The sequence below is a fragment of the Anomaloglossus baeobatrachus genome, chromosome 1, assembly GCF_048569485.1.
Source record: "Anomaloglossus baeobatrachus isolate aAnoBae1 chromosome 1, aAnoBae1.hap1, whole genome shotgun sequence".
NCBI lineage: Eukaryota > Metazoa > Chordata > Amphibia > Anura > Aromobatidae > Anomaloglossus > Anomaloglossus baeobatrachus.
Genome location: NC_134353.1, coordinates 93,067,998 through 93,088,801, shown reverse-complemented (window position 1 = coordinate 93,088,801; position 20,804 = coordinate 93,067,998). Strand labels below are relative to the sequence as shown.

At 45.0% G+C, this 20,804-nt stretch overlaps 1 protein-coding gene across 2 annotated transcripts in view; it reads left to right on the top strand.

The window, feature by feature from the left end:
- Positions 1-20,804, top strand: part of KCNIP4 (potassium voltage-gated channel interacting protein 4) — a 1,162,298-nt gene that overhangs the window by 20,271 nt on the left and 1,121,223 nt on the right. The window lies entirely within an intron of this gene.

The following is a 20,804-nucleotide window of genomic DNA, read 5'->3' as shown; positions in this document are numbered from 1 at the left end:
TGTTTTGGCACCTCAGGGGTGTTGCCAATGTGACATGGCACTCGCAAACCATTCCAGCTAAATCTAATCTCAAATATGGTGCTCCTTCACTTCTTCACTTTGCACATGTACCTACAACGTAGTTTTTGACCACATATGGGGTACTGGAGTACTTAGGAGAAATTGCACAACAAATTGTATGGTCCATTGGTCCTGTTAAGCTCGCTTTACACGCTACAATAAATCTTACGATGTGTCAGCGGGGTCACGTCATAAGTGACGCACATCCGGCATCGTAAGGTACATTGTAGTGTGTGACAGGTACATGCGATTGCGATTGAACGTTAAAACGTTCATCGCATACACGTCGTTGAATCCTGACGAATTGTACGTTGGGTTGTTCAATGTTCCTGAGGCAGCACACATCGCAGTGTGACACCCCAGGAACATTGAACAGATCTTACCTGCATCCTGCGGCTCCAGCCGGCAATGTGGAATGAAAGAGGTGGGCGGGATGTTTACGTCCCGCTCATCTCCGCCCCTCTGCTTCTATTGGCCGGCTGCCACGTGACGTCGATGTGACGCCGAACGTCCCTCCCACTCCAGGAAGTGGATGTTCGGCGCCCACATCGAGGTCGTATGGACGGGTAAGTATGTGTGACGGGGGTTAATCGTTTGTGCGACACGATCAACAAATTGAACGTGCCACACATACGATGGGGGCGTTGCAAATCGCATACGATATCATATGCGAAATTGCAATGTGTAAAGCAGGCTTTACCCTTGTGAAAATGAAGGCTTTGACATTAAACAACATTTTTGAGGTTAAAAATGTATTTTTTTTTTATTTCATGGCTCAATACCATAAAATTCCATGAAGCACCTAGGGGTTCAAGGTGCTCACCAAACTATCTAGATAAATTCCTTCAGAGGTCTAGTTTCCAAAATGGGGTCATTTGTGGGGGAGCTCTACTGTTTAGGTACCTTTAATGGTTTTCCAAATGGGTCATGACGTCCCCTAACCATTCTAGACAATATAGCAGTAAAATAGTGCTCCTTCCCTTCCGAGCCCTGCTGTGTGGCCAAACAGTAGATTTCCACCACATATGCAGTATCAGCGTACTCAGCAAAAATTGCACAATAAATTGTGTGGTGCAATTTTTCCTAGCTGGTTGAAGTAACAATTTTGTGGTAAAACTGTATTTTTTTTTTAATTTCATGGCTCAATGTTCTAAAATTCTGTGAAGCACATGAGGGTTCAAGGTGCTCAACAAACATCTAGATATATTCCTTGAGGGGTCTAGTTTCCAAAATAGGTTCACTTGTGGGGGAGCTCCACTGTTTAGACACCTCAGGGGGTCTCCAAATGTGTCATGGCGTTCGCTAATGACTCCAGCTAATTTTGTGTTAAAAAATTGGAATGGCATTCCTTTTCTTCCGAGACCTGCCGTATGCCTAAACTTTAGACTTACACCACATGTGAGGTATGGGCGTACTCAGGAAAAATTGCTCAACTTATTGTTTGGTGTATTTTCTTTTGTTACCCTTGTGAAAATGCAAAATTTTATGGCTAATGCAACATCTTTGTGGGAAAAAGTTTAATTTTTACTTTTTCCTTCCACATTTCTCTAGTTCCTGTGAAGCATCTAAGGTGGTAATAAACTTCTTGAATATGGTTTTGAGCAGTGTGAGGGGTGCAGTTTTTAGAATGGGGTAACTTTTGGGTATTTTCTGCCACTTAGGCTTCTCAAAGTCACTTGAAGTGTGATATGGTCCCCAAAAAAAAAATGGTTTTGGAAATTTTGTTGGAAAAATGAGAAATTGTTGATAAACTTTTAACACTTATAACTTCCTAACAAGTAAATTGTTTCAAAAAGTGAACTGGTGTAAAGTAGACAATATTGTTTATTAACTATATTGTGTGACAAAAGTTTCAGTTTTAAGGGTTATAAAAATTGAAAGTTTAAAAATTGTGACATTTTCATCAAATTTCCATTTTTTTGTTTATTTCACAAATAAACACTAAAAAACATCGTCCTAAATTTACCACTATTTTTAAGTACAATATGTCCCGAAAACCAGTCTCAGAATAACTGGAATATCTTGAAGCGTTCCAGAGTTATAACCTCATCAACTGAAACTCGTCAGAAATGAATAAAATGACCTGGACATTAAGGTGTTTTCAGGCTGGGAGGTGAAGGGGTTAAAGCATCTTCGCTCATTGTTTAGAACCTTTACAAACTGCTTCATGTGACGTGCAGTGGTGGTAAAATAATCTTATTCCTGTCAACCAATGGTTCTGCAATTACATTCTTTTCTACTATCATGTGTTCTCTCAGAGGCCACTGTTTTCTCATTTTTTTCATCTTTGATCCCAGAGACAGAGATACTACTCCCCGACCCCCCTCTCTGCCAATCCCTTCACTGGCTTCCCATTGCCTAACGACTCCAGTTCAAAACCCTAACCGTGACATACAAAGCCATCCACAACCTGTCTCCTCCATACATCAGTGACCTAGTCTCGCAGTACTTACCTGCATGTAACCTTCGATCTTCACAAGATCTCCTTCTCTACTCCCCTCTCATCTTCTCTTCCCACAATCACATCCAAGATTTCTCTCCTGTGCCTCCCCCATACTCTGGAATGCTCTGCCACAACATATCAGACTCTGACCTACCTTGACATGCTTCAAAAGGAACCTGAAGACCCACCTATTCCAACAAGCCTATAACCTGCCATAGCCCTCAGTCTGCTATAGCGCCGCACGACCAGCTCTACTATCACCTATCCCTTGTAGACTGTGAGCCCTCGCAGACAGGGTCCTCTCTCCTCCTGTACCTGTATGTGCCTTGTATTGTTTATGATTATTGTACTTGTCCCTATTACGTATACCCCTTTTTCACATGTAAAGCGCCATGGAATAAATAGCACTATAATGATAATAATAATAATAATAATAATAATAATAATAATAATAATAATAATAATAATAATAATAATAATAATAATAAAAAAATAAAAATAATAATACTTAGTATATCCACTCTGCTTTCCCAATAGATTATTCACCATCTGTAGATCCACACAGATTGGCCGCTGGTGATCATGGTATCATATGTTCTGCAGGACCAGAGCTATTGTGATTTCTTCTGTCTTCAGCCATCTTATTTGAGTGCTCTATTGGGGTTGACCCATACGTGTTTCCATTATGTAAAAGCACATTTTAGACTCTGCTTTGAACTGTGTATGAACAATCGCCATGTGCTTGGTCGATATTTTGATATGCCCATTTTCAACAGTATCTAGTCAATACCAACATTTCACTCTCAAAGCCAGGAGCACACTGACTCAGCTTGAAGTGAGAAGACATCACTGAAGTCACAGAGGTTGCCAAATGGTCTCCTGCATTGCCACATCTTTCTGTAGAACATGCAGCTGACAAAGTTGGTATAGATTCTCAGACGGTCTGTTATGTATTTGAATAATATCTTAAAAATAATTTAAAAGTGTATTGCATTTGTCGTGCCCCAGGGCAACCGAGCTGCTCGGATCCAGGCGGTCCGTGGCTCGAGGGATCCCGGACCCGGGGGCACCGTCGAACAGTTTTTAAATGAAAAATAAAAACAAAAATGAAGTCCGACTACGCTACTCGCAGTTTTCGGCCAGGCATGGTAGGGCCGCTGCTGCGGCTTCCCACTGGGGATGATGGATGGGGCAGCATGGATGGTGGAGCCCTCCGCGAGCAGGGCTTTTCCCCAGGGGTAGGTGAAGGGTTAATGTGGAGGCACGCTGCAAAGAAGCAGTCCAGACAAAGAGGGCTGTTTGATGGTTTTTACTCATTGTATTCACGCCCTGGGGAAGTACTGGACCCCAGGTGCGCCCGTGTCCCTAATGACTGTGCCTGCTGACCTGGTACCACTCTCTACCTTTGCACTCTTGTGTATGTGGGTCTTCCCTGGCATGGAGCACTTAGAGGTCCTCCTGGTGTCTGAGTCCTGCTGCAGGCAGCTTGGACTATTTAAGGGATTTTCTCCCGGTCCCCTCTTTGCTGCTGATGTGTCGGACGTTAGTGGTGGCAGATGAGTCCTGAAAACCCACCCGCCTGGCAAAGTTAACAGATGGCTTGAAGTCCTGGTCTGTTCTGGGATCTGCAACCCGTGCGTGCAAGCTACTGTGAGCCCTGGATGTCCACCCTACAGGACCCCTCTGTCCTTGGAGCTTGCTCTCTCGCTCTGCAGCTACTTTCCTCCTCTGAGTGGCTGATCTTTCTCCTCAGGTCTTGCAGTGTCTTTACTACCACTCCACCAACTTTCTTACTCCTCACTTTCCTTTCTGGTTCCTTCCACTTTCTCTGTGTCTCAAGAGTCTCTGGTCTTGACAATTTTCTTACTACTCCTCTCCTCAGAACCTTCCTCTTTCACTTCCTTTCTCCGACTGCTCCTAAACTCTTCTGACTGTTCCACTGCCTACCCACACTCCCCAGGTCACTATCTCCTCCCCTCGGTCTGGTCTCTTCCTCCCAGTTGGCTGCATGTTAGCTAACAGTGCCCAGCCCTGTTATCTGGCTAGGTGAGGCTCCCAGCAAGTGTAAATGTCCTGGTGTGCTAGTGTGTGTGTGTGTGTGTGCGTGCGTGCGTGTGTGCGTGCGTGTGTGTGTGTGTGTGCGTGTGTGTGTGTGTGTGTGTGTGTGTGTGGCTGGCACAGTTATGTTGGACTTGGGCTGTTACCTTGTTTTTGTGACACTTGGTTACCGCAGGGGCGTCACACATTTAACCCCTTCATCCCGGGTGACTTTCAGTTTTTCATTTACGTTTTTTGCTCGCCTACTTTTGAGTGCCGTAACTTTTTTATTATTCTGCCAATATTGCCATATGAGATCTTATTTTTTGCAGAACAAATTTTATTTTTTAACTAAACCATTAGTTTTACCATATAGTGTACTCAAAAAAGGGAAAAACAATTCCAGGTGCAGTGAAATTGTAAAAAAGGGCAATTGCACAATTGTTTTGGGGGTATTTTATTCGCTGTGTTTACTATATGGAAAAACTGATTTGTGGGTGTGATGCCTCAGGTCGGTACGAGTTCAAAGACCAAAAAATGAATTGCGCTTTTTGGCGCCATTTTCCGCGACCGGTAACAGTCACATTTTTTGGGGCTCAGTGATGGCTTATTTTTTACATCTTGTATGGATGCTATGTTTTGATCACCTGTTATTGCATTTTTAAAAAAACTTTGCAGCGAAAAAAACAGTAATTTTGGTGTTTGGATTTTTTTTTTCTTACCACGCTAGGTGCTGATCAGATTAATTGATTTTATATTTTTATAAAGCAGGCATTTTTGATCATAGCAATACCAAAGATGTGTATTTTTTTTTTATTTTTATTGTCAATTAGGCGAAGGGGTGTGGGGGGTGATTTGAACTTTTGGGTTTTTTTTATTTTGTCATATTTTTAAAAACTTATTTTTTTTTTACATTTTTTATTTATTTTACTAGTCCTCCTAGGGGACTTTATGGATCAGCGGTCTGATCGCTTGTGAATTTCTGTTGATCAGAGCTGCACACACAAAACTACCCAAAAGAAAACTCAAGAATATTTATTGTAAAGAAAATCTTTTATTAAAAGGAATATTTAAAACAGAAGTACAGCAGAAAAAATGTGAAAAAATACCAATTAAATATACACCATGATTCAAGTAATCAACAGTCCGTCAATCTAGGGTATCAAACCCAGTATCACATGTTAATAATTATGGCGACAGACTGGAAAATATGATAACAATATATAAAAAAAACTAGAGGATCATTTCACAAAAGAGGAAAAGACAGGCTTGATTGAATAGCAACTGTGGCTAATGATGTTAAATATGAGCAGAAAAATGTTTATAATAGTCAAAAAAAGGCTTATAATAAAGCCTATTATAAAACAATAATATTAAACATGCCTGCTATAAATTTTAAAAATATTACACAGTGCTACATACTACATAGCCTCACCGGTGTCACCCTGACGCGTTTCGCCGTGGCTTTCTCCAAGGGCGCATGCCCCTCATGCTCCCTTGGAGAAAGCCAAGTCTGTCGCCATAATTATTAACATGTGATACTGGGTTTGATACCCTAGATTGACGGACTGTTGATTACTTGTATCATGGGGTATATTTAATTGGTATTTTTTCACATTTTTTCTGCTGTACTTCTGTTTTAAATATTCCTTTTAATAATAAAAGATTTTCTTTACAATTAAATATTCTTGAGTTTTCTTTTGGGTAGTTTTTTAGGTTTAATGCTTACCACTGTATCACTGCCCGTTTTTTCATATTTGTATTGGCTCATCTTGTGTGGTGGTCAAATTGTAGGTTAACTAAGTATTTAATTTTGTAACAAACTTAATTTAAGCCACACGGACACGGACCGCACGGATAGCACACGGACATCATCCGTATCACGTACGTGTCAACACGGACCCATAGGATGTAATGGGTCCATGAGTACGTGATCCCGGCATGTCAGTGTTTTTTCTAAACGGACACACGTATGCACGGAACGTACACACGCTCCGTGCAAAAATACTGACGTGCGGCTTTTAACATGAAAATAAATGGTTCAACGTAAGCACGTGTCTCCGGTACGTGCAAAAAATGGCAAACACGAACCGGAGGCACGGATGTGTGATGGAGGCCTTAGAGGAAGTACGTCATGATAGCAACTGGGGTCATAACATGACTTGTCACTACCATGGCAATCATTGGTTCCCATGATCGCGTCACGGGGTTGTCAATGGTGGCAGGGAATGGCGCAATCCCTGTCGCAGCCATTTAAGTCGCGCTGTCACATTTTCACAGCGCAATCTAAGGGGTAAGCAGGCATGGGTGGATCCACGATCCACCAGCGCCTCTTAGCCTCACATGTGTGCTGTTCAAATCACCATCGACAGTATAACAAGAAAATGAATGACATATTCTTATTCAGAGGACTGAGTATACCTAAAATCAAGCCTAATACCTAAGGCACCAAAACATTTTGTTTCACTTGTTCCCCAGTGTAATGGTTAGACGTACCTAGAATTGGAGAATTGAGGGATTCCTGTCCAAACAAACTGGCAAACAGCTGGGCAAATGAACAAAATGATTGCTTGTAGGGTGCATTTGTGAAGACAAAAGAGTCAGTGAGGGCTCTTGTTCGCTTGCCTGGCTGTCTTCAAAACGACTGTACGGGCCAGGGCTCATCTGACTGAACACTTCCACTCCTTCCCGTGGGCAGAACACTACTCAGGCAACAAAGGGCGAGGGAATCACACATTGGTAAGACTTTATTGGTACACCAACAGGCAAAAACATATTGTACATTCTAGCAAGAACACATGATGGTACAAGTGGCAGAGTCTCCTTTCCATTGGCTAGCCCGGGATTGCAATCCTTGTGACTTTGTGGTTTCCAGGGCCCCCTGTCCCAGCCAGCAGCACCCTGCTTTTGGCGAGCACCCACTGAGAGGAGATAGCGGGGACACATAACTGGGGTAGCCGGGGATCAGCTATCTACTCATCCTCTGCTGCTGGAGATGGTGAAGGGGGGTAGAGGCACAGCTGCCCTTCAATGTTCACCCATTTCTTTACGTTTAGGGTGAACCATCCCCTCTCTCCGCAGTGCCGGGTGTACGAGACCAGCTCTCCGGGCTCCAGGTCTCGATCCGGGTGTCCTGTGGGCAGGTGAGGGGCCACATCCCTCTGGGACACGAAAATCTCGGCATCCATGCCCGGCTCATAGATGAATCCCCCACCCCCGCTCGGGGTTAAAGTGGCGGACCTGCCCACGGTAAGTCGGACCCCGTACCCGGAAGGTGGACTGCCGAAGGTCCTTTTCCAGGTATGTCCGGGACAGCACCTCCGCCTTTCTCTTCTCCCTGGCAGCGATCTCCTTTCTGAGTTGTTTCTGCTGCCGCTCCCAGTACGGAGCGCGGTTTTCAGGCTCCTCCACCTGCTCAGGAGCTCGGCTCATGCGGATGCTCTCACTGCTGGCCACAACCGGCTCCATTCTCGGCTGAGGGCTCCGCTCTATATCCTACTCCGCTCCTTGGAGGTACACCCCGGCATCTCCACAACCAGGACTGGGTACGGGTTGATGCTTGATGCTAGGTATCACGGCCGTGACTGACTTCCGGGTTGGCTCTGCCTCCGATGAGGCCGTGCGGACTGCCGGCGCTAGTCTCGTCATGCGTGCAGCCATCTTCGTGGCTGGGGGTGACGTCATCTTTGGCGTGGCCGGTTTCGAGGCCGGAGGAGATGTCTTCCAGGCTTTGGGATTGCTTGTAGCCGGTACAGGTGCCGGAGCGGTGGTATGCTCTTAGCCCGAGGACCTCTTTGCCAGGTCATCGCGGGCAGATGTAACGGATTCCGCTGCCGTGACTTGGGGCAGCGGACCGATTGGGTCACTAACTGCAGGTGCGGACAGCGAGGGAGGCGACATGGCTGACGGGGCAGACCGAGCTCCTCAGCCAGTTGGGCTGGTTCCGGTGGAACATAGGGGCGTAGGTCGCTTACCCGCTCCTCCAAGGCCATCTCCTCTTCACGTGCCCGAACGGCTGCAGCCAGAGCCCTCATCTCGGCCGTCCATCTCGCCAGCAGGTAATTGTCCTGTGCTTGGATCTTGCGGCACATCCTCGCAGTCTGTGTTTCCACCCAGTCAGCGGTCCCGGGAGCAGGTTCCTCCATAGTCGGGTTGCCGGATCGGTCAGACATCCTTCCACGATGGTGTCCAGGAACAAAAGATGGCAGAGTCCTGGTGTCCCTGCCTCTTATCTCCTCGGGTCACATGCCGCAGCTTCTACACCCGCCCCCCTTGGTCTTTTGTGAGCAGTCTCTTCACGCGGCTCTCCAGTTTCGTTTTCGGCCTCAGGGTGTTACTTCCTTCCGGCTGTGTTCCCAGGGGGCGGGGCTTCAGCTTCGCGCCCTTTCTCGGGGAAGAAGACTCTGGGTTGTCCTTTTTCACATCTAAAAATGACAGCAAAATGGCGGCTTTTCAGAATTTTTGCAGTGGAGCACCGCTGACAGTCCAGTACAAGGCGCACTTCCACCAGATAGGTGGATGGGTTACTATCCTGTTCGTGACGCCAGGTTTTGAGGTGTGCCGCCCCCACGTCAGTAGCAGCCGGGCTGCTCGGATCCGGATCCGCAGTGTGGCTCGAGGGATTCTCCGGACGTGGGAGTCGTGCGGACACTCAAAAGGGGAACGTATATGTACGGGATTTGCCGTAATCAGTCTGTGACGCCACCCACGGTGTGTGGTGAAGTGTGGCACCACCGCTGCTGTTGTGGGGCACACGGGGGCAATGGGATGGCAGCTGGTTGTTAACCTTTCCGTGGGTAGGGATGGTTGCCCCGGGGCCCGATGACTCTGTGCAGGGGACGGTGACGGCAGGGGCCGGTGCACCTGGTCAGACCAGGGAGTCTCAGTTTACTCATGGTTAACGAAATCAGACAAGTCTAATGGTTAACCAAGGTGCTGGTGGCCGGCTGCCGCGGCTGGATGTACTCTGGTTCCCCACCAGGGATGGTGGTCTGTGTCACTTTCCTCTACACTGTGTTGTGTTGTGGTGGACTGCCTGGTGTGGAACATGGGAGTCCGCTCCCGGTACTTTTGTTGGGAGCCGTGCCCGCTGACACTGACCCATGGGATCTACCGGGCCCTGGCAGATGCCCTATCCCTCTCTGTGGGTGGTTGTCTGCTTTTGGGACTTTGGTTGGGGCAGGACCTGTAATCCTGCCCTCAATTGGTTAATTAGCTAGGCCATTGGTTCCGGTCCTGGCTTCAGGGTCCAAGTACCCCCTCTGTGCACGGTTTCCGGGTTGGGTCTCCGGTGTCAGTACCGGCGGGCTCCAACCCTGCACCGGTTCACCTTGGATCTCCGGCTGCCGTCTTCCTGTCTCCTGTCAGACACGGACCACCGTCTGCCACCAAGCGAATACACCGGGGCTGCAACCCCGACGCCTCTGCTCTCTGTACTTGAGCCTCAACTTCCTCCCCCTCATTCCTTGAAACTGAACTTGAAACTCCCCTGTGTTCCTGCCCCGGGTTCTCTTGACCCCTAGGTTGGCGTTCTCCATCCACCAGGTCCCGCCCACTGGTGTGCCTTTCCTACCCTGAGGGGGGTGACTATTATTTGGTTGGCAAGGTTTAACCCTGTGAGGGAAGGTGTTGTGCGGGGGCTTACACTGTGTGACCACCTGGCGGTGCCAGGGCGTCACATCAGCGTGCAAATAGTTCCCCTTGTGTTTTATGCTCTTGATAAATAAGGAGTGGTAATTCATCAATGTTAATAAGCAGAAATGATCTGCTATATTATATTACTACTATTCGTTATCAATAAAATATATATATATATATATATATATATTTATTTTTTTGTAAATGCCCAGTAAATAATGAATGCACTTTTTGCGGTATGTGTTACCCCAGGCGTGTGAGATATCTCTATGCACTCTGCTTCTTGTACATGTTTTGTATACTTTGTCTTATGGATGAAAATATTCTGGATGTGAGCAGTAAACCTCTCCTCACAAACAATGGGACAGATACAATATTCATGACAGAAGAGATCAATATTGGATTAATGATTTATGATTCCAGTATAAAGGCAGAGAATACAGCTGGTTATCTGAGCCGCTCATTCATGGATGTCTGTCCCTGCTAAAGGCTTCATTCAATTATTTGGGTATGAGGCTGCATTCAGAAGTAAAGTGCCCATACTGTATTTGTATACAGTGGGTTAACCCCTTCCCAACATTGCTATTTTCCATTTTTTTTTTTTTTTTTTTAGTTTACTTCTCTTTTTTACAAGTACTATAACTTTTTTTATTTTCCATCCACATAGCCATATGAAGGCTTGTTGTTTGCGGGACGAGTTGAACTTTTGAATGATGACATTTATTTTATCATTTAATGCACTGGAAAGCAGGAAAAAAAATCCAAGTGTGCTGAAATTCAAACAACTTGCAATTTCCATTTTTTTAATTTTTAATTTTTCCTTTTTTTAATTTCCATTATTTACTATATGATAAAACGATGGCGATGTCACTCTCCAGGTCAGTATAATAATATAGATACCAAACATGCATAGGTTTGTTTTTTGTTTTTTTTTTAAATAAGTGGATGAAAATTTTTTCCAAAATTTGTAAAAAAAAAAAAAACACCCCAAACAAACAAAAAGTTTTGCTTACGTCATCATTTTCTGAGACCCATAACGCTTTAAATTTTCAGCATACGTGGCTTTGTAGTGTTGAGGAGAACCTGTCCATAAAATAATTTATCACTTGACATAGGAGATTGTGGGGAGTGTGTTCAATGAAATCGATTATCTATACATAAGCCAGTGTAACACACACCCATGGATCAGCACCCATGACATCATAGAGAATCATAGGCCTGCCCATCAACATCACTATAGATCCGCCCCAATGACATCATAGGCCTGCCCATCAGCATCACCATAGATCCGCCCCAATGACATCATAGGCCTGCCCATTAGCTTCACCATGGATCTGCCCTAATGACATCATAGACCCACCCATCAGTGTCATTGCAGATCTGCCCATTGGTTAACCCATAGACTGTCCCACTAATTGAGCATATCCCAACATAACCATGCCCCTACCTTTTATAAGAATAAAACACCTAATAAATCACTTTCTTGGGCCATTTTGCTCTGATCAAGAAGAGTTCACAACTGACCCTTTTGTCCGGTGTAAATTCTTTTAAGCATGTACTTGATCTACACCAATTAGGTCAGGCAGTAAGCAACACGTGAACTCTGGTTAAGAGTTCACCCTAACAGTAGGGCTTGTTTATTGTGTCCTGAGCTAATGTTTTTATTTATACTCTTGTTTTGAGCGCCTTTCATTGCAATGTTGTGGAGGCCAAAAAGCGTAATTCCACGCACTCTTCTAAACACTGTTTACCGATCAGATTTATTTTTTAATATTTTGATTGATTGGACTTTTACAAATGAATTGATACAAAGTAGATTTTGTCGCATTGCACTTGTCCGATTTTCACGCTTGTGTGAGCATACCCTTATACATATCACTGCATCTCCACTGCTGTGTATGGTGAAAAACATGATCTCCTATGAACGACAGCCAAACACTGGAAATCACAGGAGTATTGTACTGACAGACACAGGTGTCTTCAGCAGACCCTTGGCTGCCATGGCAACCCATCAGCACCCCATGATTACATCCGGGGTGTGCCGATGGCACATAGAATGACACGCCCCCCGCGCCGGTGCATGTTAAATGCCGCTGTCAGATTGACAGCGTCATTGAACTGGCTTACAGCAGTGAGCGAAGCTCCGCTCAACCCAGGCCTGTTAAAGTCACATGATGGCTGATTATATCAGCTTTTATCTGCTGGGAAAGATAGAAAAGTCAGGGAGTCGGCATATGATGTACCAGTACGTGATATAACAAAAGAAGTAAGGACGCCCTGAGGTAAATAACAGTTCACTTCCAACTGCAACCTATAGTTTATTTTCTCACCTTTTTGTAAATCCTGACAGTGGTGAAAAAATGTGGGATTTTTGTAAGAAAAAAGATAAAAAAACAAAGAAAAAAATGGCTTTGTGTTACCATTTTCTGAGGTTTAACTTTTTTTTATTATTCTTCCATCAAGAGAACTGAATGAGGGCATTGTGAAGTGTTATTTTTATTAATTTTTAAGGAGATTAAAAAATCTATAAACTGTGAAAAAGGGCATCTTAGGAAATACATAAAGGGTTCAATAAAAGCATGATGGTGATTTGGGGGGCCCAGGGAGGCTGACAGTTTCTGTTTCAAATGACCATTGTCTTTTAAGGCCCTGTTCACATTTGTGTGAAGACTTCTGCTTCTATCAAGAAAGGGAAAAGACTCTGGGGACCTGCCTTGTACTAGTCAGCTGACACAGTCCCCAGTCGGCTTGTCAAAGCGTGTATCCTCTCAAACTCCGCAGTGTTTTAAAGTAAAACATACATGACAGCAATAATGTAGCTAGCATCTAATGTCACAAAGTTGTTTTTATAAACATCACTGACTGTCATGGCGGCATCAGTATCTATGGAGACTACAGATTCTAGCACTCTACCTACTAATTTCTCTGATGTCAGTGATCAGCACAGGCAGACTCTGGCGTCAACCCAAAGACTTGTAGATTATAGGCAGGCTAGAAGAAGTTAATCTCTGCTAGGCTGCTTGTTAGTCTCCTTTGATCACATGCTGTGGGGGAGCCAGTCACATTCACTCCCTTCCCATATGTGCTGGCTGGACACTTCCTTTAATGCCAGCTATAGATTCTCGATACTGGTCGGGGGAGGTGTTGTGATCCAGAATAACTTGAGGTTGTAGTACTTTGTTGCAATGAGCAGTTGTGGTGTTAATCCTTCTTGTCCTTTTGTTGCTGCCTTAGTTGTCTTGCTTTTCTCTTTTGTTTCTTACTGTTTGTTCCTGTGAGTGTCATGCTTGGATGGTATTAATGAGTCCACTGTACTGAACGTACCGTTCACTTGCCTGGAGGAGGGAACTTGACCGGCCGACGAGTCTTCACTACTGCCACTGGAAGTGGCAGTAGGTGCACACACTGGTAAGCAGCTGTGAGAGGGCAGCCCCAGGTAATCTGTGCCATGGATACAATACAGTCTCTGGTAAAAGAAGCAGCTGCCGGGATCATGGATTCGGCCAATATGAATGGATGGATGGATGGATGGATGCAGTAGCAGAGGCTGATGAGGACACTTGCAGCAGCGAGTATCATAGTGGATGACTGGTGTCCATACATGTAGCAGCAGATATAATGGCATGGATGGTTGCTGCAGTAGACTGACAATGCATTGAAGCACAAAGTTGAATTAGCAGCAGAACACATCACAAAGACAGCAGCAGGACAATGGGTCCTGAGGACTAGCGATGTTAGGAACTTTTTGCCCAGGTACCTGACTTGAGGAGAAGGTGCCTTAAATACCTGAAACCTTTTAGCTGACCTGAGAGACACTTCTGGGTCAGGGCCCACTGGCCCATTAACAAAAGGGGCGTGGCTGCGCTACACCCTACTGGCACTCCCAGGAGACCTGTGTGGTGTGCGGGTCCCAGGAGAAAGCAACATGAACCAAGGACGGGGCAGTCACCACAGAATGGCCAGACAGGTGAGAGATTCGATGTCCCTGCTGGGGGAGGAGAGTAGGACAGTGCAGGTACGTCGGTAACGGCATTACAGTGAGTTTGCAATAAGTATGAGTTTTGCTTTTTTTCCCTGTCTGTCTTAATCTGTGTTGCCATCACACTCCTGTCTCTTCCTTCCCTGGGGGAACAGATTAATTGTGATCAGGAGCATAGTAAGGCACGGGAATCTGGTATCTCCACCATTAGGAGTAATCCAGAGGTTAGGGATAGTCTAGCGTGAGGGAGAGTTTAGAAGCCCCTCTGTCCCTCACTATCCCACCTAATTCATGCTGACTATTTCTTGCAGCATAAATCTCCTGACAGATTCCAATTAAAAAAATCCATCAGGAAAAAAAATGAGATGTGAAGGCACAGATTTTAAATAATTACATACAATCACTAAAAACCTCATAAAAATCAATACGTTTTCTCTACATTTACGAAAAAAAAAGTTGCATAGCAGAAAACTTTGCCATCAGGTTCCATTGTGAACACAGCCAAGTAACTGCAGTTATGACTCCGCAGAGCTTTTCTGCCCTGTCTGCATGATAATCGGACATCACAGTGTGAGATTCTGTCCTTTTCAAGGCACAATAATTATAATGCTAATCATTTTATCATTAATAGAAAATTAAATAACTAGCTTAAGCAAAAGGCTGACATGAAAAAATGATTAATATTTCCCTTCCGTAGGCGGCATGCTGTATCTGTGCACCCATGTGTATAAATATACTAATTTGCTTTGCATTTTTTGTAGCGCTGTCTCCGTTCCAGAGTAGCAAGCATGTCCAGCCTGTTAATGAAATGCTTTTGTCTACAAAGTCTGAAATTATTCATTTCCTCTTTCTCTTGAGTTTTTTGTGCAATGTTTTAGGCATGGCCACAAGGTGTGAAGGACATTAGCTAAAATAATGAGAAACACATGATGGGAATTATCTACAAAGTGTGCTGTGATGAATCTAATTCATTATTCAGATATCCAAAGGAGCATATTAAAGCTCCAATGTAAAATCATACCCCCAACTATCAAGTTTCATTTATAGCACTGGTGAACTTGTATAGCCAGAGGGCCAATATGGCTGCACTTCCTGTTGTCATTTTTGCAAAAAACGGCTTTAACGGCTAAATAAAAAAATTACAGTATATGTGTTTGTATGTAATATGGTCCGCCATCAAGATTGGGGTTCAGTTTGCTGGAAATAGATGCTTCAAATTTATTAACAGCCTCCTCTTATTGAATTTGGAACATGTTTCAAGTGCCCGTGCATCGCCGAAGGAAACGTTCTCGAGGCTAGGGTACACTTTTCAGTTGTCATTTATGCTATCTCTGTGGTGGTGTAATTCATAAATAATTTGTCATCTGCGATCAGCTAAGTCCCCCCACCACAAACCTCTGACTACTTTACAAAACGTTGGTGGAGATTGCCAGATTGGAAATATATTTTTCATGTCAATCCCAGCTACACACTAGGTTTCTGTCATGCCATGTTCTGCTCTAATCTCATCAGGTGTCTTGGTGTCTTCAGACTCTGTTCGCAGTGCAGAGTCTGACACAACACCTGTTGCTGTTGAATTACTCTGCCAGAACCGGGCGTCGACTGTTTTTTTGCTCACTGGTGATCGGTCTAGAAGAAGTAAATTCTTGCTGGCTTGTGAATTGCTGCTGGGGTCACAGATGGCTGAAGACCTATCACAGCCGCCTTTGCCTATTAAAAGATGATGGAACCTGATCCTTCATGCCGAATATACCTCTAGCTTTGCTCCAGCAATACCGGTCTTTGTGCATGGTGATCCAGTTATTGGGGAACTGCTGTATACTATTTGGGGTGTGGTGGAAATATCCTAGTTGTTTGTTTATTTCCTCCCTGTACTTTATTTCTCCCTGAGCACGTATTCTCTTTTCACCCTTGTGTGCTTGCAGTGAGTTTGAGTCTTGGTTTTCCACTGTCTTTCAGTATTTGTGGGATTCATTACTCCTGTCTCAGCCCTCTTCGAGGGTGAAGATGAGGTTTGTTTAGACTCGGGCAATTAAGGAATTAGGGCTATGCTGGCAGTCCAGACCTCCCTGTCATCTGGCGTACCTCTGGAATAAGGGACAGTTTAGGGTCCGTAGTCTGAGGGTCAGTCTATGCACCCCTACTCCTAGTAAATGTATCATACCCCATGATATTATAATCGGCCACATGTAAATTCTTTCATGGACTCTATTATTTCCCTTGTGAAACAGATGCAGGCGCTGTCACTCCAAATAGCAGAGCTCAAGGGGTGGTTCAGTTACAGGCTCAGTCTGCTCCCTTGGAGCAGTCTGGATTGGTTGCCGACTCACCCAAACCTAAACTGCCTCTTCCAGAGCGGTTTGCTGGGGATTGCAGCTGGTTTAGCTCCTTCCGGGAGGCATGCAGGTTGCATTTTCGCCTGCATCCTTTATCCTCTGGGAGCGAGTCGCAGTGTGGGTATTATAGTCTCACTGCAAAATGGTTCTCCAAACTCAACCTCGGGGGGCTATAATCATATCAGGGTCCATCAGGAGGATGCATAGAAAATGAAATTTAACCCCTTCACGACCGGCTGATTTGTTTTTGCTTTCCGTTTTTTTTTCGCCATTCTTCTTCTGAGAGACGCAACTTTTTTTATTTTTCAGTCAATATGGTCATGTGAGGGCTCATTGTTTGCGGAACGAGCTGTACTTTTAAATGAAATCATAAGTTTTACCATATAGTGTACTGGAAAACGACAAAAAAAATCCAAATGCAGAAAAATTGCAAAAAAGTGCGATAGCACTATTGTTTTTGAGACATTTTATTCACTGTGTTCACTATATGGTAAAACTGATGAGTGGGTGTGATGGCTCAGGTCAGTGTGAGTTCGTAGACACCAAACATGTATAGATTTACTTTTATATAAGGGGTTAAAAAAAATCGGACGTTTGTCCGAAAAAAGTGGCGCACGTTTTACGCCATATTCCGTGACCCATAGCATTCTAATTTTTCGGGATCTATGGCTCAGTGACAGCTTATTTTTTTGTGTCTTGAGCTGACGTTTTTAATGGTACCATTTTTGCAGATGCTACGTTTTGATCGCCTGTTATTGCATTTTGCGCAAAAGTTGTGGCGACAAAAAAAACATCATTTTGGCGTTTGGAATATTTTTGCCGCTACGCCATTTACTTATCAGATTAATTGATTTTATATTTTGATCGGGCATTTCTGAATACGTCGATACTAAATGTGTGTATATTTTTTATTTTTTAACCCTTTAATTTTCAATGGGGCGAAAGGGGGGTGATTTGAACTTTTAGGGGTTTTTTTTAAGTTTTTTTTAATTTTTTTTTTACTTTTTTTTACTTTTTTTATTTTTTATTTTACTAGTCCCCCTAGGGGGCTATAGAGCAGAGCGATCGGATTGCTGATCGCTATCTGCTGATCACAGCTACACAGCTGTAAACAGCAGATACTCTCACTTTCACTTTCAACTTCACTCGGCTGCGGGCCGAGTGAAACTGAAAGCAATTCATGTCTAGTACAGGAGTCATCACATGACCCTGTGCTACCATGACATGATCACGTCACGTGACTTCCGGTATCGGGCGGTAAGTAAAACTTAACCGCCGATGCCGTTATAATGGTGCTGTCACATATTGACAGCGCCATTTAATGGGTTAAACGGCACGAGCGGATAACGATTCTGCTCATGCCTAGCAGGCACACATCTCAGCTGTGAAAATCAGCTGAGATGTGCGCCGACCGCGGCACGCTGCCGGCAGCAGACTGTGGGCAGTAACATTATGACCACTAGGACGTAATATTACTGCCTGCTGTCGTTAAGGGGTTAATACACCTGAAGGTCACTTTGAAAATCTGGTCATGCCCTTTGGTTTAACCAACACGCCTGCAGTGTTTCAAGATTTGCAAATGATGTTTTCGCTCACCTGTTAGGTAAATTCATGATCATATATCTAGATGACATCTCTAGATCTCAAGTCACACATAGATCATATGAAACAGGTATTGCAGATACTTAGGGAAAACAAGCTGTATGCCAAGCTTGAGAAATGTGTATTCGCCTTGCAGGAATTACCGTTTCTGGGTTACATTATTTTCACCTATGGGTTTAGGAAGGATCCCTCCAAGTTGCAAGCTATTTTAAATTGGGATTGTCCTGAAAGTCTTAGGCGGGCTTTGCACACTACGATATCGCAGGTGCAATGTCGGTGGGGTCAAATTGAAAATGACGCACTTCCGGCATCGCATGCGACATCGTAGTGTGTAAAGGCTCGATGATACGATTAACGAGCGCAAAAGCGTCGTAATCGTATCATCGGTGCAGTGTCGGCGTAATACATAATTACGCTGACGCGACAGTCCGATGTTGTTCCTCGCTTCTGTGGCAGCACACATCGCTGTGTGTGAAGCCGCAGGAGCGAGGAACATCTCCTACCGGTGTCACCGCGGCTTCCGTAGGATATGCGGAAGGAAGTAGGTGGGCGGGATGTTTACATCCCACTCATCTCCGCCCCTCCGCTCCAATTGGCCGCCTGCCGTGTGACGTCGCAGTGACGCCGCACGACCCGCCCCCTTAACAAGGAGGTGGGTCGCCGGCCAGAGCGACGGTCGCAGGGCAGGTGAGTCCATGTGAAGCTGGCGTAGCGATAATGTTCGCTACGGCAGCTATCACAAGGATATCGCAGCGGCGACGGGGGCGGGGACTATCGCGCTCGGCATCGCACCATCGGCCTGCGATGTCGCAGCGTGCAAAGTACCCCTTAAAGTGCTGCAGCAGTTCTTGGGTTTTGCCAATTATTCTAGAAAGTTTATAAAGAATTTCTCTGCCATCCCGAGGCCACTGACCAATATGATGAAGAAGGGTATGGATTTTACTGACTGGTCTGAGAGTGCTTTACACATGTTTGTGTGCCGCCCCCGTGCCAGCAGCCGGGCTGCTCGGATCCAGATCCGCGGTAGCTCGAGGGGTCTCCGGACCCAGGGGTCGTGCGGCCACTTGATGAAAGGGGGGACTATGTACAGGGTGGTTAGAAGTTCGTGTGGTAATGTGAGGGACCACCGCTGCCGTTGGGGAGCCCGGTGATGATGGTGTGGCAGCCTGATGTTTAACCCCTCAATGGGTAGGGGGTTTTGTGTCCCGGGGCCCATTGGATGGTTGGTGTTTGGGTGTCGTAGGGGATAGGAACAGGGGGGGTTTCAGCGTACTCACTCAGTCCAGGAATAACAACACCGACTTTCCCAGGCTGTCACATTTGACTGTCTGAAAAAATGCTTTGCGTCAGCACCCGTACTTACACAACCTGATGTGTCACTTCCTTTTACGGTGGAAGTGGACGCTTCTGAGGTAGGGTTGGGGGCTGTGTAATCTCAGGATCCATCAGTTGGTAAACTTTCCCGATGTTCCTTCTTTTCTAAGAAGTTCTTGCCTCAAGTTGACATTTGAGGAATGGCAACACTTTTGGAGAGGGCCACTCAACCTATTACTGTTATTACGGACCATAAAAATCTCTCTTATATTGAGTCTGCCAAGCGACTTTATCCGAGACAAGCCCGGTGGTCAATATTCTTTAACAGGTTTAAACTTTTTGTTACCTACTGTCCTGGTTCTAAAAACACTAAGTTAGATGCATTGTCTAGGAGTTATCCAGGTGGAGAACTGCATAAGGAACCGATTTCTATCGTGCAAAAAGGGGTGGTGGTGGCAGCACTGAGGTTGATTCTGAGATTGCAGAGGCTCAGGATGAGGCTGGGGTAGGGCACACTGGATCTCTTGTTACGTAACTTTTGGTGGCCCAAGATGTGGTCTCCTATGTGTTCGCTTGTACCAGCTATGCATGCTCTAAGCCATCATACTTGCGTCCGTCAGAGTGTCTGCTGCCATTAAGTGTACCTAGCAGACGTTGGATGTATATTTACATGGACTTTATTACAGATCTGCCTCATTCTGCAAGTAATATGGTTAGTTTAGTTGTGTTTGACAGGTTTTTGAAAATGACACATTTTGTTGCCTTACCATCTCTTGCTAAAGCTAAGACGTTAGCCTGACATTGTCTCTGATAGGGGTACTCAATTAATTACTAATTTTTGGAGACAATTCAGCTCTCACCTGGGGATTAAATTGTCTCACTCATGTGCTTTCCATCCACAGTCTGATGTGCAAACTGAGTGCATGAAACAGAACTTGGGGCAATATTTGTGCTGTTTTGTCTCTGAGAACCCGGAGGAGTGGTCATTGTTTCTTCCTCTTCCTGAGTTTGCTATTTATAACTGCTGTCATTAGTCCTCTAGAGTCTCCTTTCTTCTGTGTCTATGGTCAACATCCTCAATTCTGTTCTTTGCATAAGGGTTACTCTTCCGGGGTACCTGAAGAGGACAAAGTATGGTCATCATTGTTGTCTACATGGAGAAAAGTTCAGCAGCACTTGCTTAGCATAGATACTAACTATAAACATGGGGCTGACTGTGGACGTGTAGGTCCGGACCTGTGTGTGGGTGGTGTGGTGTGGTTATCCACTAAGAATGTCAAGCTGAAGATACCCTCACGTAAGTAAGGACCTCGTTTCATTGGTCCATTGAGAATTTCTGCAATCATCAAACCACTGACATTCTGTTTGGCGTTGCCTGTTGTATACAAAATCCAAA